The sequence below is a fragment of the Struthio camelus genome, chromosome Z (genome assembly GCF_040807025.1).
Source record: "Struthio camelus isolate bStrCam1 chromosome Z, bStrCam1.hap1, whole genome shotgun sequence".
In the NCBI taxonomy this organism is placed as follows: domain Eukaryota; kingdom Metazoa; phylum Chordata; class Aves; order Struthioniformes; family Struthionidae; genus Struthio; species Struthio camelus.
This window is the reverse complement of record NC_090982.1, coordinates 23,405,100-23,429,009: the sequence shown is the minus strand read 5'-3', so window position 1 is coordinate 23,429,009 and position 23,910 is coordinate 23,405,100. Positions and strand designations below refer to the sequence as shown.

Below are 23,910 nucleotides of genomic sequence, written 5' to 3'. Positions count from 1 at the left end.
TGTTTAAGTTGTCTTCAGGAATCATAGCTATTATTCTGGAATATTGGGTATGGCACTTACTTTGGCAGTACTTAAATTTCTACTTCAGGTAAAATGGGATAGTTGCACTTGCAATTTTTGAGGTTTGCCATGGCAATCCCAACAGAAAAGATTTCACAAAAGGAAAAACAAACTTAGAGTGGGAATGAAGGCTGATAACTGAACGCTTTAATGCAGCTCTTTCCTTTGACAGGCTCCGTGGATATTATTTTCACATACTTGGCCTACCAGAAATTCTTAATTCAAGCTGTTAGCTTCTAAGCAAAATGACCTTTCTGAATGCAAGGTACCTTACTGGCAAAGGGAGGTACAATGTACATGTTTCTGTACCAGCAGTAAGAGCTCTTTTTCTCATCTTCCACGTGCAGGAAATGAAAATCATATTCTTCACAATTACATTCTGTTGTTTAATAACACCTAACAGGTATAGGAAATTAGGTTTAAAAACCACTGCAAATTTATGGACAGAACCTATATGTTTAATTCCGTGCACAGACACTTGTCAATGTGCTCTCAAATGCTTTGGGCAGCTATGCACTGGCAGATATTAATGTTCTGACCATGGACAAATTAAAAGAGTTAGAACTAGAATGATGTAATTACGTAAGAATTTCAGCTTTAATTTAATAAAATCTAGTTGCTACATTTAAGCTTTTATCATTCAGAAATAATAAGAGATTTTGAACAGTGCTTTTAATATGACTATCTCAGGTAAGCTGCAAAATTCAATCAAGTTTAACTGTCCTCCTTTTACATGCTGCAGAAATTAAGGTGTAGTCAGGTTAAGATACAAAAGTGTGCACAGCAGTAGCTTTAATAAAGCTACACTTTGAATACGGCATAAATCAGAACCCACCAATGTTTTTGCTGAGAATAAAGCCAAGGAATATGATTTTCAAGTCTTTGTTTTAACAATTCATACTTTCGGAAAAAGACCTTAGGAAAAGAAACAAATTGGAACGAAATATAAGGAGTGGCAGCTCAGTCAAAAAACACTTGCAGCAATTAAAACACTTTCTCTGGTTTTATCGATCTACGTATATTGCTGTTTAAGATAATATATGCTGTTATATATTATTTTACAGGTACTAGCTTTTTAAGAAGAAGAAAATATATTTTCTCCTACTTTAAGGTAAGGGATTTTTGACATCCTAGTATAATATCCTTTTTGCGTGAGTTATCCTGCTGGATTTCTTTACCTCAAATTTTAAACGAAATATCTTTGCGTTTGTCTCAGTTGACCATCAGATTTAAGTTACAGTTACATACCATATCTTAAATCGACAATTCAGAAACTACTTCAGACGAAGAAGCGAGATGCTATTTTTATTATCTATGTGCGCTGTGGTAGTAGCTAAGAGTTACTGAGAGGCTACTTTATGCTGCCGTATTTCAGCTGCTAACACTGTTCCCAAAAGCAGTGTTTGCTATAAATTCCCAGCCCTAGGGAATACAAAATAGATACTGCACATTGCATTCTAGGGTGGTACTGCAGAGTCAGCCCAACATGAACTTTTCTTGCAGCCTGAACTCCATCATCACAGTGGGATTCAACTGACTCAATCCAGTGAGATGGGGCTCGTGTATTTTGGCAGCAATGCAAAGTTGTAACTTTGAACTTTCCTTTCCTACTGTGGTGGAGTTTAGAGTAACAAAGTGGGAGTCTATATCTGTTGATTCAAGTTTTTATGCACATTTTTTCCTGAACAGGACTGCTGCCTTTAAAGAACAGAAAGTATTTAAAAATAGATAAATACTACATAGACACCTAATATTTGGATAAATAGAAGTTTAATTCTTATTCTGCAGACTATAAGTAAAATTATCTGGAGTAAATTTTCAGCAAAAAATTTTGTCACACGAATGAAGTTTTTTTAATACTGACTTTCCATGTATGTGTTTGACCATTTCATTGCTGTTATTTGCTAGTTGTATCACAGTAATGGGCACAAGACAAGAAATTAGTTAAACATGTAAAGGAAATTGAGTTCTGAGGTTAGACAGTGAGGTTTCAGAAGAGAGCTTTTCATATTCTTTTCATATATCATATTCAGCTTTCACAAAATGAAACAGGAATAGAATTCTATGTACAGTTTATTTTTGATGCTGGTATAAAGGTAAATAAATAATATTCTATTAGACGGGTTTGCCAAGAATTATTACATCCCATGAATTTTTAGGGACTTCTGAAAATGAAATTAATTATTTTCAGCTCTCATAATTTTACTACAAGCTATGTGTTATTGTTATTTTCCTTAAGATCTCTCCTGGAGTCCTTTGATTACATGAAAACTTCTGGGTTGTTTCTTCTTTTTTTCTCTCTATCCCTCTATCCCCTGTGCTTCTATCCCTCACAGCAGTATAGAAATGTGACCTAACATTTCTATACCTAAACGCGACCTAACAAGTGAAACAAAAAGCAAATGAAAATAGCTATTAAAAATTATTATTATTTTATTTCAGTTCTGACCTATGTTTTTAGACACCTAATATAGGTAACACAGGTAATGGAGTAGGTGTCTGTCTCCTGTAAACAACGATGGAAAAGGAGTAATTTGCTTTCACTGTCCAAACAATGGTAGAAAAACACCAAAGATGACCAGAAATGAGTGATAAAGAACTTGATATTAATATTTTTCACTGCTTTAATTGTCTGAACTCTTATTCTAATGTAATATATTGAGACAATGAAATATATAAAGAAAATATACTGCTGCAACATCTGTTAAGTTAGAGCGTAATTTGATTTGTCCTCACTTTACTCTGGGAAAGAGATATAGCCACAAGAGCACATAGAGCAATATCTGTAGTCTGGATAAATCCAATGTTGAAATCTAATTGTGCATTTCATTATTAGCAGGTAAGGCTTTTTCTTCCTAGTGAGTTTCTGGCTGTCAGCTGTGTCCCCTGAACAATCTGGTGTTCTACCAGCTCCTGACCACACATCACAGAATCACAGAATTGTTTAGGTTGGAAGGGACCTCTGGAGATCATCTCGTCCAACCTCCCTGCTCAAGCAGGGTCCCCTAGAGCATATTGCCCAGGATCACATCCAGACGGGTTTTGAATATCTCCAGCGGAGGAGACTCCACCACCTCTCTGGGCAGCCTGTTCCAATGCTCTGTCACCCTCACAGTGAAGAAGTTTTTTCTCAGGTTCAGGTGGAACTTCCTGTGGTTCAGTTTCTGCCCATTGCCTCTTGTCCTGTTGCTGGGCACCACGGAGAAGAGACTGGCCTCATCCTCTTGACACTCCCCCTTCAGATACTTGTACACGTTGATGAGATCCCCTCTCAATCTCCTCTTCTCCAGGCTGAACAGGCCCAGCTCTTGCAGTCTTAGGCCCAGCTCTTGCAGTCTTGCTACTTTAAAAAGTAGCAGTCATGCTACTTTAAAAGTATGCTCAAAGTGATCTGATCCTTGAGTTGCTCTGATATCCTGTTTGTGCTTTCTAGTAGTATTTCACGATCCAGAAACTATGTTGCAGCGTCCTTTAGCTTCACTGCAGATCAGTCTGAGAATCCAAGGTACATTGGTCAAATTAGATGATAAGGCTTTGACAGACACCTTCTGGATAATCTAGCTGCAGCAGTTTAAAATATAATCTTCCCCAGCCCTCTGCGGATGGACAAATCTTATATGGGAATACAAACTTTTAGAGGAGGAGCAGAACAAGCAACTGAAGAGAGTAGCTTCCTAAAATGTTGTAGCTTTATTTGGTATGATTACTGTATATCCCCCAGGAATACTCAAGGATATAATTTAATATCTATGAATTCTTACTATCTATGTGCAGAATTCTGTTTTGATGTAGAATACGAGGGAAATAATCGGCTGGCATATCTAGAGAATCTATTGAATTTAATGCTACCAGCATTAGTATATTGTATTTTGCAGTACATTGCAGCATTCCTGCTAAACATCTTGATTTAATGCAGATTTAGGAAGCTTGGTGCTGGTGCTTCATTTCACCATTTGGAACATTTCTGTTGGTAAGAAAGGTCTACCAAGCCAAGGAGAATCACTTAGTTCTGAAGCCTATAAGAACAGACAAAGAAAACGTAACTTAATGCGTGAGGGTCATTCAGCCTCCTCCAAGAACTTACCCAATCACATGGTATTTATTAAGGGATGGTTTTGACCTCGTGCGTGACAAAAAAAAACCTATTATTCCTAAAGCATTCGTCCCAGGGGAAATAGCTATTATACTGATTTATATTACAGATGAAATGTTGTTTGTGGGACCAAGGTCAGCACTTGCGCTTCTCTGACAGACTACAGCGAGCAAACGTGCCCAGTCACTGTCCTTTTTCCCTGTCCTACTATCATATAGAGAGAGGCTTGGCCTTTCTATTTGGAAATACTTTACCAGATAATAGGTACATATAGGAAATAATGTCTGAAATTGGGGGAAGTGGGGGAAATTAGAAGGCCTGCGTTTGCACCAGTTGTCAAGTCATGCCACGGAGAGGCACCAAGTAACAATGCTCCAGTTCCTGGAAGAAACCAACAGAAAAAAAACAAAATCTAATGGACAATACTTATATAGGGAAATTTTCAGTCAAAGCCAGTGATTTCACCTAGTAGCGAAACAAAAATGCGGCTATGTGAAGATAGGTCTTCAGCCCTCAGATGGGATTATTTTTTAAATATAAAAAATAAATCACCATGAGCGTTCCAAAAGATATACTATGGCTGAATACAGAAGAAGATTTAGTATTCCGGTATCCTAGACTAAATCAATAACTGGCATCCTATCTGGTCCAGTTATTGAGAGAACATGATTTGCTTTTTCTTTGTATCACTTTAATGGATTTCTTTCTCTATTGAATAATACCCTGTACAAATGCTCTTTTAAAGCTCATTTGGATGAAAATTTCCTTTATACAGATTATACACTTATATAGGACTATATCCAGAGAAATGCTGCTTGCAAAATACTGTTACTTGCTCTCGTTCTAGTAACGAGAGTAATATAAAGAAGGTGCTTTATTGTTAACTTCATACAAAGGTTCAAGTAAATATGTAGTCCTTGACTCACTGACCGATTGGAAATTCTGAATCCACCCGTCCTTCCCAGCATTTGGTCTAGTAAAAAAATTAGAAAAATGTAATAGAAAGCAAAATTATATCCTTCATTAATATATTGTTTTTTTAAATAATTATATTCATCTAAATAGTATCAATTACAGTGATAGGGAATTATTACAGAATTTATGGCTCAAATAACCAAAATTACAGTGGGATTACTTGCATGTGGATTCTTCATTTGCTCAAAATTTCTTTTTCCTTTTCTCACTGATTTCTAGGGATAGAATAGTAGCTCTCTTCCTTTTTCTTCAGTCCCAGTAGGCATATTGCCTTTGCCCCCAACCACTGCATTATTGAAAATTAAAATAGACTTTTTTTTTTTCTAATCTTGGGCCCATATCTGGGAAATATGCATCAGTTGCACCTACTGAAAAGCAGGCTTACTCCTTTTTTTCTTACTCTTTTTCTTTATGTAGCTAACAAAACTCTGAGCATGTGCTTCAGTTCTTGGAACTGTATCGTTTAGTTTGACATTTGGCACTTGTCATATTTTCCCTGCCCTTGATACTTCTTTTGCTCCACCATTCCTTCGTACCATGACTTATTGTCTGTTTACTCCTAAAGTCCTTTGAAGTAATTACTCGTGGTTTCTTGTTTTACAGTGATATATTAATGCCTAAATCCAGTCCTGATGACTATGGGCCACTAGAAATTATTTCCTTCTATTTCCTTATTTCCTTCTATTCTGGCACATTGTTAGCTTATAGTTTTACCATCCCCATCTTAATTTTCACTGTTCTTTCCTGTTCTACACATTTTTTCTAATCTTGATTCTTCCATGTCTATTTTATTCCTGCGTTTGCTCACCTCACCAGCTGGACTATCAATGCAGGTGACATGTCCTTCTGTTCCTTCTCCCTTTACGGGCGTCTTCGTCTGCCTTGTCCCTGTGGTTATGTGGTTTAATGGGCCATCCTCCTTCTCCAGGGGTTTGCCCTACATGTCCTCTTATTCAGCAGTACCTACAAATTCTTAGGTATCTTGGCAGCCTTCTGTCTTCTCTCCTCTAGCTCTTCTAACCTGTACTGGAGACTACTGTAATCTCCTACTTCATCTCTGTTCTTAAGACTGTCTTCCATAAATTCTTTCAGTGCCTTTATACAGCCATTTTTGTTGTCTTCAGTCATTCTACAACCATGCCACTCATCACTGTAACCCCTCCTATTCTTTACTTTAGAAAAATGAAAATACTCCTCCAGTATACACCAATACAATTGTTTTCTGCTCTGTTTGCTGAGCCATCCTGTCTCTGGGCAGCTGTATGTATCAGAATTCTTTTTTTCCTCAGATTTTCTGAATGGAGTTGAAATTGAAGTTAAAAATAACTGTTATTAATGAAGAGCAATATTGTGGGATATATTAAAATTCTCTCCTTTTTTCTTCAGACTGGTTACTTCCATCCCAAGCACTATTTACTCATAGTCTGAGGCAGTCATTGTACAGACTGTATACATGATTTATTCCAGGCTTTAGAGGGCATGCATTAACTGAACTAAGCCTTTCACATGCAGGATTTTTCATACAGCCTTTATTCCACAGGGTAGCACATGCCTAGGGTAGAGGATCCAACCATGGACTTTCTGACAGGTAGCACTCACCCACCCCTGTTACTGGCATCATCTGTTTGTTGACGAGAGGACTGCCACCTCCTACCATGTCTTAACCAGTGCCTCCCGTTGTCAGGAGGTCACATGCAGGGGCAGCGCCACCTTCTCTCCCTAGAGCTTTTCTGTGGCTTCCAGAAATGGACACTGGGGCAGACTGCACTTGGCTTAGCGCCCTGCTCAAACCAATGGGAAAGTGGATGATGTCTTTTGGGAAGAAGGGGAACATGCACCAAAAAAAATACCGACAAGAATAGTTTACCCGGAAGACAATGAAGCTATTTCCTCTACTACTACCATTCTGATCAGCCTTTCTAATTCTTATTTATCCATGAGGGAGTTAGATCACGACGACAGTGACATAGCTAACAGATGATTGGGGTGCTGATATAGTTCTCAGAGTTGAATTTTCCTTCAAATCCAGATGGCAGGAGACTATAACATAATACGTTTTTAAGCCAATTCCTACTGGCTAGGAGCCTATGCTGAAGGTTTGTGCAAAGTCCCAATACAAAAGCTAAATATAATACACAATATGATTAACAGGGGTAGCATTAGCATATTCTGTGAGGTTAACGACCATAATTTGGTAGGAATAAGATTAAAACTTTTGTGTACTCCTGCCATAAAATGGAGATAAACAGAAAGGAGCCAGCAACTGCTAGTATGAAGGGGTCAACTTGATGAGAAGGTAACAGCAGGGGGATCAGGACAGGTCAATTACAAATTGCCCTTTGTTTTTTGGGAACGCTTTATTTCTCACTGTGTTGAGTAGTCTTAAATATCAATCCAGATCATATCCCAAAGTGGCTATTCTCTGTGAATCACCAGTACTAGAGGGAAAAAAGCGTAGGATGTGTTCTTGATCATTTATTGGCAAGGAAGAGTATGACTTCTCTCAACAAAATAGTCTGTGAAAAAATATGAAATCATAGGCGTTTACCATACTGTTCAATGTGGCAATGACAACTCTTTCTATCACATACATTTATTTTTACACCTTTTGTTCATTTACTTTTTGTAATATACCACTGTGATTTTCTCTGATACTACAAAGTTCTTTCACTGTTTTTAGGACTTGAGTGATATCACCACCATATCCAGTATGGTACAACGTGTTAAGTAATTAATGGCAGACCTTATTAAGGGACCTGAGCATACTATCTGTGTCCTTATAGCTCTGTATGTGCACAGCAGAAACACCCTGTCAGACATTAAATCCATCCATTTGACATTCACAGTGGGGCAAATATGCACTCTAAAGTTGGTCTTGACCGTGCTTGCATGACCTCATTTGCAGTAGATGTGATATATTAAGAATCAAACCCTCGCAGTGGATCTTACAGCCTCGTTCAGACTGGTGTTCTAAGGTCTCCAAACAGTGCTGACAAGCAGCAAAGCATAGCATAAACTAGTATGTTGTGTTGCAATCCCCAGTGTAACTAGATTTTCCTTCCTATTCAACTTTAAATAAAAAATAAATAAATTTTACTCATTTCCTTATTGCTGAATCATTTGGAAATTTAAAATTTTCACAGAAATACAAACATTTTTTTCCTGAAAGGAAATAAACTGACATTTTGCAAGTAAGACAACGGAAAGACAACCACCCAATAGTGCTCTGAGAAATATAAATAGAGTTCTAGTAATTTAGCAGATATTAGATCTCAGTTTATTTTACATTATTTTATATGGGATTGTAACCTGGAAAAAGCAAGTGAAACAGAGGAGTACTGGAAATTCCAAATGGAAAGCCTGAAAACAACAGGCTATTAAAAAACTAAAGGCTAATTAAAACCTTGATTGCTTTTTCATAAATGTCAATAAAACTTCACCACCAAAGCTGACTCATTGTTAGCCATATATTTAAATGTCACAGTGGGCTTTCAGCTATTAGGAGATATTTTTGTTATTAGCAGATTCCATAAATATTCCAGAAAAGGATAAACAGCCATAAATACAAGAAGGCAAATGTTTCATAACAACATTAAGGTTTTTGCAATGATATTCCTGTCCAGTTTGTAAACTGCTATGCTGTCTCTAAAACAAGCTACATTTATGCATATTAAGTTACCATCTATAGAGAATTAAGGACAGATAATTAAACTAACAGGACAGAGCTATGCAAACCAACTGGAAGGTGATAGAGCATTTAGTTCCATTGAGTGACTCTACCTTGCAATATATCAAAAATCCTAAAAATTTTTTGGTTTAAGGTCAAATAATATTGGCCAAATGAGAGTTTGACTTACAAATTTGGAAGAAGAGGTGTTAGATATAATATCTGACAGTATTACTACCTCCTTGAAAGTTAATGGCTTAGAAGATATGTGTTTTTATATGTATTTAACAACACACACACATACACACACATTCATTCAGAGATCTTAGAGGACTTTTAAAGACACTAACAGTTTTGCTAACTTTTTGTTTCAGCTTCTTTTTTTTTCAAAAGCTTGTTCAATATTGTTTTTTTTTCTTTTGCCTGGAGTACATCATGAGTCTCAACATAATGGTTGTATGCATAATATTCAAAGGACAGAAACTCTCCAAATCAGAGCAATGCTCCAATCAAAGGTTTGATTTTTCTTCATCTTTGTGTTTTATGTAGGCATTTAGACCTGACCACAATGAATGTAAAGTGCTACAAACTCAGAATAGTGAAAGGATAACACATTCTTAGAGCTGCAATTATTTACATGATATAAAAGGTATAGAAAATTATGTCCTCATCATGAAAATTCCCAAAGCTCTTGTGAGATTAATTATATTCTTAGAAAGAAAAGTGACACTGATCAGCTCACTCATTTTTTGCATCCAAATGATTTTATATTTCTGTCTAAATATTTTTGTAACCATTGTAATACCACTGGTGAAATCTTCTGAGGGGTGAGGTCAGAAAAGGATTTTCCAACTCTTCTTATTTTTCTCTGATTTTAATGTCTACTTTTTTACATCCGATTTTTAGACTTGGTTATGCAGATGACAGCATTTATAATCACTCGCTTGTTTCAGTATTCAAATATTCCAAATCCTGTTTGGAAATTATCCATTTATATCTTGTTGTTTGTGACATCTGTTGCAAATTGTTATAGTAATAGAAAAAATAACATAGATTTCTACTATTTGTGTGCAGTCAGGAGCTTCTACGTTTACAGAAAAGTAGGATTTAAAATACCGATGAATGGAGCAGCTAAACATCCAAACACAATTCCCATTCATCTGGTATGTTAGATACTCATATTAAAACATCAGACAACTTTTTCGCACAATGGATTTGATTCTGTGCTTTTGTATTGATACTTTTGCAACTGTTTTTCTGAGCAGGTACGGTTGGTGTTGTCCTCCATTCACATGTCAAAATAACTGAAAGTCACCATTATCTAAAGCTTATGGATGTAAATTGAAAGACTCCTTTTTCTTTACTGGGTTCTGGATTAGCTCTTCTTTTGCTTTTCCATGGTACAAGTTATACAGCTACATACTCACTGTCCTCACACAAGGAAAACAGCAGGAGACAGACATATCCTAGCAGCTGCCTGCCTGAAAGGTGGTGCTGGCACTTTGATTGCTCCGGTTCGACTTTGAATAGACAACAGCAGTAACTTGTGCATGCCAAAGTGCTGTTGTCTTTTTTCACTCCCAGACCACTAGAGCAATCTTATTAAGTGGACTATTTCTGAATAAACCTTTCTATTCACAATGAACCAGTAAAATCTGCATTCCTCCTAAGAATTTTAAAGCTACTTTTCTGGTATTTGAGCAAGCAACGCAGAGTTGGATGAGAAAGCATCTCACTGTGATATAGGAATTTCTTAAGTTCTGCTTTACTGTTTGTTTAAGGTTTTTTGTTTGATTAATTGGATGCTATTTTAAGCTCCTACAGTGTATTGGCCTTAGCCATGGGAATAGACTCTCTCTCTTCTCTATTGCTATGTACAACTGAGTTGGAGCTGGAAAGAGCTGAACATTGTTCAGTAAAAGCCATGCAGCTGAACAAGCTGAGGTAAAGCAAGACTTGATTAAGAGAAGACTGAACTATCCAGACAAAGCTTAAAAGATGAAATATCTGATTATTGGATGGGAAAGAGTAGCAGCCCAGTGTTCCCAGGCATCAATAGCACAGCTGGTTCATTTTCTATTTCATATATGGTTTTATCTATATGCAGGGTCAACTGCATCGAGTTGCAGAGCCTTCAGAACTTAAAATGGAGTTTTTCTTTTCCCATTCACTGCACCACAGTGCGGCGGTTAACACTTGTTTGGGTTAACCCGACTAGCCACACGGGCCTGTCTGTATTCCAGCAAGAATCTTTCAGGTAACCATACTTGCCACACTCATACACCATGTAAGACTTCAGCTGCTGGAACAACAAATCCCAGAAGTCTCTGATTTCAGTTCCCACTTCTGAAACCTGAATATAGAAACTGAATGTAGTCAGTTGTTTTTCTGAGTCTTGATTGTTCCAAGACTGAAAAGGGAGATACAAGTCAAGCGAAACATGGAGCTAGAAAATGGCCTGAAATGCAGTTCCTATTGATGTCCACCAAATCCTTAAAATGAAAAACATGCTGTTTTCAGTGTTACAGGTCTTGTCTGACACTCGAGCCACGCCACAATTCCCTCAGTTCAACTGCAACTTAATGTCTTCAGCTGAACTGTGGGGAATGAAATTTTTCCTCCACTGTTAGAGGCCATAGTCTGCTTTTTCTCCTCGTAATTAGGCTCTCAACCAGCAGAAGGACCCAAATGGGGGAAACTAATTCTGTAAGAAGAACTAACAGTTAGTAGAGAGCAGAAGCCCAGCAGTCCATAAGGAGATCTGGTGAAACCTGGAAGGGACAGAGCATAAATCTAGAGCAGGGACAGGCCAATGAGAAGAATGGAAGCTACCCAGCACCAGCAACTATATAAAATTTCCATTGTTTTTCAGGATCTAGTGATCTCACAGAAGAAACCATTTCTAAAGAGGCCTGAAACATGCTGTGGTTCTCTGAAGAATTCTGATAAAAACCAGAAAGGGTTGCTTGAGAGACATATCTCAAAGAAGAGGTGGAACGGAGATTAGAGCAAGGGGACATACTTGCACGTTTGTAATGTTTGCCCTGCAGTCTCCTACAAATACATAGGAAATTCAGCTCATGAAAGCTACATTCCTGTCACCTTTCGTCGGTTCTAAAGCACCTGTTTTTAAACTGACATTAATGTCTATATGTAAGTTATTTTCAAATATATAAACTGACCCATTAAATATTTTGCGTGAAATGACACACAAAGAACAGCGTGAACTTGGCAGCCATGGAGTCCTTGGCAGCCTTTTTAGATTTGAGTTTCCATATTCTAGCTGCCTTTGAACTCTAGACTACTGATGAATACCTTCTGAAGTAGCCCAGTAGCTTAAGCAATGTCTTTCCAGGAGCTCCTCTTTCTGATTTACAGTCCCCACTTCAAGAACATCTTATCAATAACAAGAACGGACAAAGACTTTCAAAATGTTTGATAAGATAAATCGTTCTTTACTTTAGACAGCAAAAGAGATATTCAGATATAAGTAAAACAATAAATACTCATATTGCCATCCTTCATTTCCTCACCTGTCCTGATGCTCTTGAGATTTAGAACTGTGTTACTTTCACATTTCAAGTCTCTTCTGCTGAGCTGAAGTTCTCTAACATGTCTTCCTTTGCACATATTGGTATTTCTCAGCTTCTGTCACTTCCTTCTGTTTTGTCAATGATTATGTCCTTTTCCGTTTCAAATGTTGTCCTTTGTTTGTACCTCTCTGTGTGCTTCTAAATGGGTGTACTTAAATTTTAAGAACTTGTCCCATTTCTAGGGAATCACGAGTACACCTTTACTCGCATGTATCTCTCCCTTAGCTCGTAAAAAAGTTGAGTCAAGCTGAACTTCCCAACTTCAGATATTGCATTATTCCAAGACTCTGTGCTGCAGCTGAGAGACATTTGGATTAGTGACTTTTCTTTGTTTGCCCAGTATTTTTGACAGTAATGCAACAGCAGATGACTGATTCTTCAGAAACTGAGGGTTTAATGGTAAATGAGCTCCCAAGCTATTCATGGGAGGCTTTCTATAGATATGACTTCTAAACTTTGAATGCCTAGTTATGCACTTGTACTCTGTAGCCTACAGACAGTAGGAGGAATATCCTTCCTTCACTTGCTTAACTTCTCAACATAAGATTCTATTAATGTCAAAAGTTCATTAATTGTTCGGTCACTGATAGGTTTCAAAGGCCCACAAGGCTCAGAATGTCTTTAGAATTAGGAGAAAAACAAACAGGAACAAAAATCTTTTTCATTCATCATAAAGAAAAGAAAAAGGACTCAGTCCCTTTTTTTCTCCATTTTTGATAACTGTTTGCTCAAAGCAGCAGCAGCAATAAAAGGATTATCCTGCCCTATTCCATTCAGCAAAATAAGATATAGACTTCAAGACCTAATTCAGAACAGTTTCCCTTTCCATTTTATTTAAAGAATACCAAGGAAATTAATAAACCCCCCAAGACAGTGAATTACTAAAATGAATTAAAATCATAACAGCCACCTTCATTTACTTTCTGTATATTTACATTATACTTTCTATTTCTTTAACACTATAAAGGTTTTGTTGTTTATATACTTTTTTATATGTTCAGTTCTGTATTGGGTATCTTTCCTTGGTTCTCTGTTTTTTTGTCTTTAGCCATGCACATTTATAGACACACACATACCGCAGGCCTTCATTGTTCTAAACTGTACACAATTATATAGATGTATGTATGGCTTATAGCTAGCTGAACACTGCTGCCAAACTTTAACCTACTCATTTTTTTCTGTTTGCATGTGTTTATGTGTGTGATTTCTGAAGGTATAGTCCTAACATATAGATATGAAGTTTTAGTCCTGTAGATTAACTGAGAAAAAAAGTCTTGGTAGACCTTCATGTTTTCAATGGGAGTTCTAACCAAACCTTAGTTGGTAGACCATCATTTATGATATTTTTTAATTTACATTTTTTTCAGTTGAAACATTAGCACAAGATTATGTATTTGCATTCAAAAACACAGCTAACTAGTGATATAAATAATTCACTTCCTGATGGAGATCCTCTGACGGGGCAACAAATAACGGAGTATTAATGTAATAGGAATTAAAATATTAATTGATAGTGGTGACCTTTGGACATAAATCTGAAAGAGAATTTGGAGCCTGGACTTACAGAGCTCAAGATGTCTGCAGTGAGTGAGAGAGACAGAGAACAAGACACTTCCAATTTCTGTATGAATTAGACTTTGTACTATAATCTCATGCAAATAATGCTCTTTTGCTCTATTATGTTTGTTCATTTTGGTATTTCCTATGATAATTACCTTATACGATAATCCTTGCGGTCTGATCTTTTTTTCACTTACTTAGGTTACAAACTCCTCTGACATCACGGGTACTAAGTCAGAACCTTACTGAAGAATCTTGAAGCATATGAATCTTAAAAGCTAGTATTCATGAGCCAGGTGTACATAAATTATGTACTCTTATGCTGTTTTATGACATGTGAAACATTTCTCTAAGAAGTGTAAAATCATATAGTTCCACATATTTCGGAGGAGCAGATTTCAGAGAAACAGAATAAAAACAGCTTTTGAATAACAATACGAGAAAGTGTTGGGCCATTTCCACAGTTACTATCATTTTTGTATTCTGCCATCTTCAGATGAAGAATAGTGTCCACAGTGAGAATCACATTTGATGGATAACTAAATTACAGAGAAATATTAAGCTTTTTTTAACATTTATGTGAAAAATGTAACCTACCAGAGTCATCCAAGAGGTTTTATTTGTTAACATCTTTGCAGCTCTAGCACAGTAATAATACAATTCAAATGCACTCAAAAAGCACATAGAGCAAACTCATTAGATGCTAAACTATCTGAAGAACATTAGGTAAGTTAGAAACAGATGCAATAAACTGTCCACAATAAAAATTTGCTTAAGTTCATATAAAAAGATGAAAAGGGGATAATAATAGTATTTTGCATACATGTACTATTATACATTTTTGCTGTGCTGTAGCAAAAATAGCAAGTAAAATTTTGCAACCCCCAGTGGAGTAAATATTCCTGTATTTCAGGTGGAGAATTTTAGAGGAAGAAAGATTTAGTGACTCTCTCAAAATATCTATATTAGTATTGAAACTGGTATTACAACTCAGGATTTTCTGGCTGCCCAGACTGAGACATTTAAGCTATACTACAGAATGTTCTCTTGTTTAATAAATAAAAACATTCTGTGCTCCCAACTTAGCTATACTATAACTCATATTCTTGTCTAGCGGAACTTAAATAACTAAGATGGCATTTTATGATTGTGCTGTATGACATGCCTATATGTTTGCAGTTAAGAATTGCATTTATTTGCTTTAGTGATGCATCATATTGTTGACTACCATCTTGCTTCATTCTCACCCCTTACCAAGCATCTGCAGGTACTTCCTGAGTAGCTGCATTGCACAGAGATATGAAAATCATACCTTTCCTTTGTATTTTCCATCAGTTTCATTCTAAATATCCTTACATGAAATCTAGTGGGAAAAAAAGCTACTCAGGTAGAATTTGGATTGGACTGTTAAAAGTCCTATTCATATTTATTTACACTGTGATGCCATATAAAATGAGGGAAACCCAGCAAAGTGGTTAAAACTCACTCAGAGCTTGAAATATCGACACTGTAGACCTTCATGTTGCTGTTATCCATACTGTTAAGACTCCACTTAAATGTTTAATAATAATTACTTTACTTTTTAGTGAGCATTGTAAATATCTGGCCAGGTCCATGCTAACCCAAGAAATCAGAAAAGCCCTGAGGGACCAGTTAAAGTCTTTTGTCTAAACAAAAAAAATTAAGATAATGAATATGTATTTTTCAACTTTTTGATTGTGTATTAAACAGAGGAACTAAAACAGTTCCAGAAGAACAAATCAATTCTCTCAGACAAACAATATACATTTTTAAATTTTCTATCAAGTATACATTTGCTGTAAAGAATAAAAACAATGCTATAAATTACATTGTAGAACTATATATAAAGACACTGTTGGAGAAACTTGGGCTGACAAAACTCAGGAAATTCAAATGTGGAAGCAGAAACATAAATGTAAGAGGGGAGTAATTCATGCCATTATACCTGTTTGAAACAATTTGTGTGAGTTAAGGATAGACTGTCAGCATAAACTTTGAATTTATTGGCTTTTGTTGCTTTAAATCAGGCCCTTCACATTATTTAAACATAGTTTTTGTATTTAATATTCAGAATGATAGAACGTGTACATTTGGCTGCAGATAGATACATAATTCATGCTGGTAGGAAGCATACCTTATAACACTTAAGTGGTTTATTACACTTGTTTCATCTGATCTGGGATAAATTCTGTAATTGACAGCAAGTCTTAGGCAGATCCTACATCGATCATATTTAAGATTACCTTATGTTATAGAAACTATTCTGCTTTGGCCTATCAAGGGCTTTTTTTCCTGGAGAGAAAATATATGAAATATGTTAATGTTGTTTAAAAACGGCTTAAACCTGAACTCCTACGCAAAATTAGTTTAGTGGTCTCAGCTCAGTCCCTAGCAGACAGTTGAGTATATCATGAAAACCATCACGCATAATTTGGCACTAGTCAGTAGGACCAGCAATCTCTGATCTAAGGAGGCCTGCTAATGAGCCTATGGAGGCTGAATGACCTCATTTTTAGGGACCTTGAACTCTTCAAATCAAAAGGGAGGTTAGGTAGTGCAGTAAGGTTATTTCTGTAGCTACATGTTACTTCTGATGTTTATAGGCTTTAAAGAATTACTTGAAATTACCGCATCTACTTGACAAGCATGGATAGCGAAAAGAAAGTAAAGAGAACTCTGCGTCTCTCAGCAGTGGAGGATTCCTCTCAGATCTACTGACACTAGAATTTTCTTCCAGGTCTTCTGTTACCTCTGACATCTGTCTGGCTTTACTAATACAGACAAGGAAGAGTATTAAGGTAGAACAGGCTGAAACTAGATTGTGGTATTATAAGCCTCATGGAGTCTAACGTTTCTTTTGTGAACTACATCAGAATGGATTAAAAACCTAATAGCCAGCAGTAATTTGTTTAAATTTCTACTCCTATTGTTGACTGAATGGGTGATAACAATACAGTGATATTTGGGGCAAAAAATTCTAATGTTGGCAAGGCACGTCTGAAATAAGTAGTTGGGTGACTAACATACTATAAAGATTATGACCACAGAAGTAGTTAAAAAAAATCTACTTTTTGAAGAATAAGTTAAAACAGATTATCAAGTAAGTGAATACAATTTCATATTTTCAGTTCAGCTACCGTAACTTGTTTGTTTGGTGGCTACATTGCATCAGACTGAAATAGTGATTGTTTAAGAAGTTTTCGTCAAAACTTGGCAAATTGCACTTACCACCAAGAAAAGTGGACCCCTATTTTTCCTACGTAAGTCCTGTTGTTAAGATCTCTCCACAGCTGATGAATTATTATTATACTTTCTGATGAGATGAGGCTATCCTGATGTTCTTAAAGATTTTGAACAGTGTATGTGTAACCGTTAATGTTGATATCTGAAGTGCCAGTTCAGATGCCATATGGTGGTGACTATGAACATGAACAGAGCAGTTCACATGGCAGTGAAACTGACTCAAGCTCACTACCAACGCAGGTAGATGTGTTGCATTAGTGACTCTCAAACCATGTTTGAAATCTTTCTGCACAATCACTATTTCCAGAAACTTTAAAGACAAAAGAGTGAGAGAGAATCTGACCTATGATTGAGACATCTGCTTGTCTTCCTTTACCTCTAATCAGCTCTGCATATTCCATCAAAGGATGTGCCCAGTACTTAAGCGATCCAGCACAGCAATAATCACAGAAAGAGGGAAGCTCTGAATATTAGTGAAAAAATACCACAGCTGGGCTAGACAGGGTAGGTTTCTGTCAGTGGATGTCTTTATGACAGCTGCTTTTTTCTTCATTTTTTCTCGAAAGAATTGACAATGATGTTTAGAGGAAGTTCCCAAGAGTTCTTTAAAAAGCTTGTTACAAGCTACAAAATAAAGAAGGCTTCAAGTAAATATTGAAATGTTCACTTTGTAAGTCTTTAAATGAGCAAACTGTCATGAGTACTCCAGTCTCTGGGAACATGGCGGTATGTAGACATCTGGCTGCCTCGGTGTTTCTCTTTGCATTTAAGTTATGTTCCTTTACTGTAAGTTCAGTTTTTTATCTGACTGATTCCTCATTGCATCTCTGCAGAATCAAGTTAATGTGATAGAATTATTTTATCTATGCCTTTACTAGCTTTTTTAAGTTTACCGTTTGTAAGGTACAGCCAGAGATATGGGTTTTGGATGGCAGAAGAGTAATTGAATTTCTGTTTGTTTTCACCTTTGAGTTCATGATGTTAAAGTAACAAATCCCAAATCAATACATGGAGCAGAAGGACCTGGTATATGGCATCAGCCTGAATGGCACTGTAACAAATTATTTTATAAGCAAATAATAATAATATTAATGGTAAAGTTGTTAGTGGAGCTTTAGGGTCTGATTCCACAAGCTTTATTGACAGCAGTAATCCTTTTTCATATTAGTAGTCTTACTGGCATCAGAGATCACTCGTGAGACTGAATTTTGTGAAAGTAGGCTCAGATTTCAGGTGAACGTTCATCTTCTCAGTTAAGTAAATTGTTTTTTGAATTCTACATTAATGAGAATATTCTGATTTTGGAGAACATTTTAGAATGTCCTAGAGTTTTATCTAATTGATACCAAATTTATCAGAGCAGCAAGATAAGATCTTAGCCACTTATTTCTTAAAGGTCCATGAAAAACACTTAAATCTTTCAAAGAAGTTTGGTACTTGGAGAAATTAAGTTTCTTGGGAAAAAATAAGGTAGAAAGCCTACTGAAACTCTTGTTTCTTTTTGTTCTGTGTCAAATCATTACAGTGTTCTTGACATGGGATGGGGAGAGAGAAGGCGTTTAATCATTAAATAAACCAATTCATACATTTTTACTGTGTCACTCAGATAAAAATCTATTGGAGCAAGGAGATTATGTGAAACACAAAGTTCCTGAATAGGGAAACCAGCTGGCTTTGGCACAAGATGTAACTGACAAGTCTCCTGAAGAAAGGAAGTTTCTAAGTGTAAGGCCTGTAGAATATTGCCATGGAAGGGAGATGATACTTTCACGCTGACTCCACGTGAAAGTAAAGAAGTTACTCACAAAATGTATCTTGCTATGAAGTTACTCCTTTGGGGCATCAAAAGAAAAAGTAAAATTTCAGTCTATTAAACAGATGAAAAATACCAGATATGTTCTCATTCTGATGCAGACAATCTTTTTTGGCTCTAAAATAAGAAGTGATGTGAAGATTAAAATAATCTTTATTTCTTTTTAGGAAGATAGCATAAATATTCCAAAAATAAAATATTTTTAGATGTTTCCTACCATTGTAAAGAGAGTTCACACAGATGATTCTTTTCCCCGGGGCAGTGAAAACAAGCTTTTTTCATACTCCGTCTTGATGTTCATCCAAGAGACCTCCAAAGCTAGTGTTAGAGAAACAGACACAAATCATCCAGTGCGAAGCAATTTTCCATTGGCACCATGTTCCATACTGATGTATCCCTGACTTAGATTAATGACAGTAGATCAGTTTGATGTTATTGGCTGTTGGCTGTATTCTGAGACATGCTGAAAGACCTTCTTGTCTCCTCTTAGTCCCCCTACAAAATGCTTAGCACCTCCAGACTCCCACTGGCTCAATGGTAATGTAGAAATTCAGGGCACTTAACACTGCAGGACTGGGCCCAGATGGATATTACGGTTCATCCGTTAATTGTACTGCTTTACAGCAGTTGTGAAATATATACCATGATATACCTTTTTTGAACAGCTGGAAAATTATATTGTAACTAAAATTTCATCATTCAGCTTCTCACGGAATGTGTTTTGCTCTGAGAGATGAGAGACAATCTAAATAGTGGCTAGATACACTCTCAGCTTAGTCATGAATGTCACAATATTTGGGGACGTTGCTGTTTTAGAACAAACTCATTTTTAGTTGCATTCATTTCATTTTGTACCTAACACAGAATTTTTATTGCATTGTATGTGTAGAGTACAGACAAATAGAAATGATAAGATGCTTAACATCCTTTTTGTAGTGTAGTTATGCATTCCATGCACTCTGCTCTGAATAAGATCTTACTTTTCGCGGTAGGACTATACATCCACAGAGTTTTTCCCTTGTGAGCGAAATTCTGCTATCTTAACTAATCTCAATGGGCTGTCACATCAGCCTACAGAGTAAACTCAGTGGGACAAATTCCTGTCTCCAAATACACCTGCATAAATTGAAAGCAATCCCTTCATTAGGATTACACTGAAAGCAGAATTTGACCCAGTGGGAAGATCTGTACGAGTCAGGCAAGCAATATTTGCCCTTGAGTGCTTTATTTTCTTCTAGCATTAGGAATCACAGCACTGTGTGTGTTAACCTGTGGTGCAGAATTCAATGGACAGAAAACAGTGCGATGAGTAATGTTTACAACCTCATTATTAAAAAAGCTGGCACCCTTCCTCTCCCACTGAAGTCAATGGAAGTTGAATATGTGGTGGCACAAGGTCTCCACTATCTAACTTGCATTCCAGCGCATTACAAAGAATAGATGGAAAGGAGTTACAGCTAAGGCCAGTCAGCTACCACATACATTAGAGCAGAAGGGGTTCCTGTCTAATTTGGATCTGAAGTGTAAAGTTTCTTCAAATAGTCTAGGAATTGGTTTAGCAGCCCTTAAGCTCTGCCATTTTACAGAGCTAACAGTCCTTAACTTCCTTCTGTAGAAATACACCATGGCACCTAAACTGCCTGTGACACTGGAATTCTTTCTCACGCTAAGGAAAATACCTGCAAAGACTCTCCACCGTGGTTAAATCACATTGACATTTACTGGTAGGATAGAATGATCTTTATGGGCAAGTAAGCTCAGCGGTAGACTACTGTAAGAAGTGGTTTTCAGCCTTATCATGCCTCTGTTTTTGCTATCTCAGGTTACAGGGACAGAAGTTCTAAAAACTTAACCCTCCAATATGTAGAACACATTTGGTATATTCAGACTTATAAGTTTGGCATTTAAAATAGTTTTCTAGCAAAAATCACCTGAATTCAATAGGGCACACCTTAAGATCTTCTAAAGGACCAATTTCATTGAAGATAATGGAATTTTTGGATGAAGTTCAGTAGCTACCACATAAAATATGCAACAGAGAATTTTGAAAATAAAGGACTGAATATATTATTTTACTTTTAACGTTTTTATTTTATAGTGTATGTCACTTCTTTGTAAGTGATTTTAATTTTCATGAAAATTAAAAGATTGACTGCATTACAGACTGTCTTCCAAATAACCATGAAACTAATACATGATGAGAGGCACACTGCAAAAGAAACATGCTTACTCTCTATCCAGAAGATACTGCCATAGTAATATAAGCACAGTACATTCTTAATGCTTATGTAAGGCCAGGTTCCTACATAAACTCATGCATATGTTGAATTTTTCATGCATTAATAGCAACTTTGAAGACAATGACCTATTCATATGCACAAAATACAGCACATAGATAAGCACATGCTGCAGGATGATTTAATCTTTGTCAAAATGTGAATACTTTGGATTTTATCAGAGAAATGCACATATTTCGTTGCAAATTTTTCCATATGAAATGCACTGTCAAGTGTAAGCTCTTGCATTTATGTGTTACAAGCAATATTGTGCTTACGTGCAGAGGAAATACAGTATATTCTTTTATTGAGTATGCAGAATCTCCCAAATATGAAATACCCCAAAATTCTGTCAAAGGTCAAATTGTCACTGACCAATTATTGAACAAGAACATCAAGATACAAATAAGTGTGTTTGTTTACTTCTAACATTTGTACTGCTAATAGTTTAAATTTAGCTGAAAATGCCTGGAAGAACTGAACTTTCAGAATGTCATTGGTATAGAACAGCACTTTGTGAAAGTCTTATGACTTTTGTGGCTCTTGAAATCTTCATAATATGCCCTGTTTCCTCTGTCCTTTTTTTCATGAAAGCAAAACTGTGCAAGGGTCCCTGGCAAAGATTTCCTTCGGACACTCTATTACAAGGCACAAGAGTCCTGATCTCCTGATAACCAGCGGATGGGCGGAATTTTGAATCTCTGGCTCTTCTGTGATCTACAAGAGGCGGGGAATATCGAAATTGAGTTGGCTGCACTGTCTTGAATGTCTTTTAACTACACTGACTGTTATTGTAAGATCTTAGAGCTATGCTGCCACCAGCATGGAAAAGCTCTCTGGATTTTAAAAAGTGCTGCACAAAACCTGCAGTGTTGTGTTTCACTTGCAGTTTTGTCTATTTATTAATTAGCCTGGATACATGAACCAAAAAGGTATGCATTTTGTAATCTGCCTTTAGAACTGGTATAAAGCCCAAAGGAAATGAATATAAACAATTTGAGAATAAAAAATGTAGTCCTACAAAAACATTACATTAGCCGTGAAGGTCAAATAAAAGAAATTCTCTGCATCTTCTTTGTACGATACATAGCTTTCCCTGCCCTTTATGGAGCTGACTATGGCAGCACGGCTTGAGGGATGACACTAAGGCTGGCTCACAGACCCTTCCATGGCCAGTGCTCCCACAGAGAGCAGCCTGCCCACAGCCAGCCTTTTATACCAAGAGTTGTCTGGCTCGATTGCCTCTGTAGATCCCACTGCATCAGCACAATTTGTACGTGCACGCAGGGAGAGAGGCAGGCTTTTATATTTCACTCTGCATTCTGACAAGACAAAAATATGATGAACTGGATCAATTCAGATAAACTTTGTCATTGAGACATGAGAAAAGCCTGCTTATAGGATCTTCTAGCACATGTACCGGGAAACGCTTGCTGAGTAGACTGGAAATGAAGTGTTTTTCACAGCGGAAGACACAGACTCTGGTCTTGACTCAGAATCTCTAGTACAGAAGCCATATTATATAGATATGTGTTGCAAACTTTGCCAAGCTGCTATACTGTGAGATACAAGTGGCATCATCATACTCAGAAGATTTGTATGCTTTGATATACATAGAAATACTTAATTTTGTCCCACAGCAGTGCAGATTTTTAGTAGTAAGGCAGTATTGCTTCAAAGTGCAGTAACTTCCAGATATTTCAAGGGGTATCCGTGGACTTTAGAGGAGACAGCAATTGAGTGCAGCCAGCCAGTGCTGCCCATTCAGCTCCACTGAAATTCCTCCACGGCTGCGCCCAATTCCCTGTCGCAGTTTCCTTCCTTGGCACTTACAGATAGATGAGTGACAGGTAAGTCAGGTGGACAGAAGATTTTTTAAAAAGATAAATGTGTTGTCTGGTACACGTGTTTAGTGCAACATATCCACTGCACTAGAAATAATAGAAGGCTTCTAACACACAAAGCTGGCAACATCTGCAGCTGTGGTGTGTTTTAATTTGCAATTGAACCAGGCTTCTGACTGCAAGTTCTGCTGCCAGCTACTCTGCCCCTCAGAGTACAATTCAGCACAGACTGTGGCTAAAGGCATCTTCAGGTAGCAATTGCAGGCAGGGCTCAAAGAGGAAAATTGAGACTTTTCTCAGCCAATTAATATCCCTTCCCCCTTTCTGAGGGCAGCTGGCCCCCTAAGGGACTGAAACAGATAGCTGTGACTGCTGTATTAGACAAAGGAACTCCTCGGACAGAAGGAACAGATCAGTGGTTTTTCCAGACAACTTCACCTCTCCATCTCCAAACAGCACTTAACACATCCGAAGGCAAAGTGGAGCTCCCCTCCCCAGCAGCTTTGGCCAGGGCTCTTAAAGTTTAATTTCCTGTGGCTGTGATCCTCAAAACATGCCTTGAAGCACAGCAACATTGCCACATGCAATTAAAGAGTTAAAATGGAGGCAAATAAGTTCAACAGAGTCTGTCTCTGGTGTCCGTCCTGTTGTCAGTGGATCGTAGGATAGTTCAGGTTGGGATTCCAACTCAGTCCAACCTCCTGATCAAAGTAGTGAAGTCTGTGACGCTGCCACCTTAAAGACAGTTCACGTTAGGAATTTATA

At 37.0% G+C, this 23,910-nt stretch overlaps 2 long non-coding RNA genes across 4 annotated transcripts in view; one reads left to right on the top strand and one right to left on the bottom strand.

Moving 5' to 3' along the window:
• LOC138064831 (uncharacterized) overlaps window positions 1–23,910 on the top strand; it is a 60,072-nt gene that overhangs the window by 5,454 nt on the left and 30,708 nt on the right. The window contains exons 2-3 of one of the 3 annotated variants that reach the window (XR_011138092.1): window positions 1,125–1,171; window positions 21,896–22,369. This is a non-coding gene — a long non-coding RNA (uncharacterized lncRNA). Of the gene's footprint in view, window positions 1–1,124; window positions 1,172–11,667; window positions 14,554–21,895; window positions 22,370–23,910 lie in introns of those variants that run through there. The other 2 variants (XR_011138090.1, XR_011138091.1) reach the window with 2 other exon arrangements.
• The window catches only part of LOC138064832 (uncharacterized), a 35,370-nt gene continuing 32,565 nt past the window's right edge, over window positions 21,106–23,910 (bottom strand). The window contains exon 3 of the long non-coding RNA XR_011138093.1: window positions 21,106–23,880. This is a non-coding gene — a long non-coding RNA (uncharacterized lncRNA). The remainder of the gene's footprint in view (window positions 23,881–23,910) is intronic.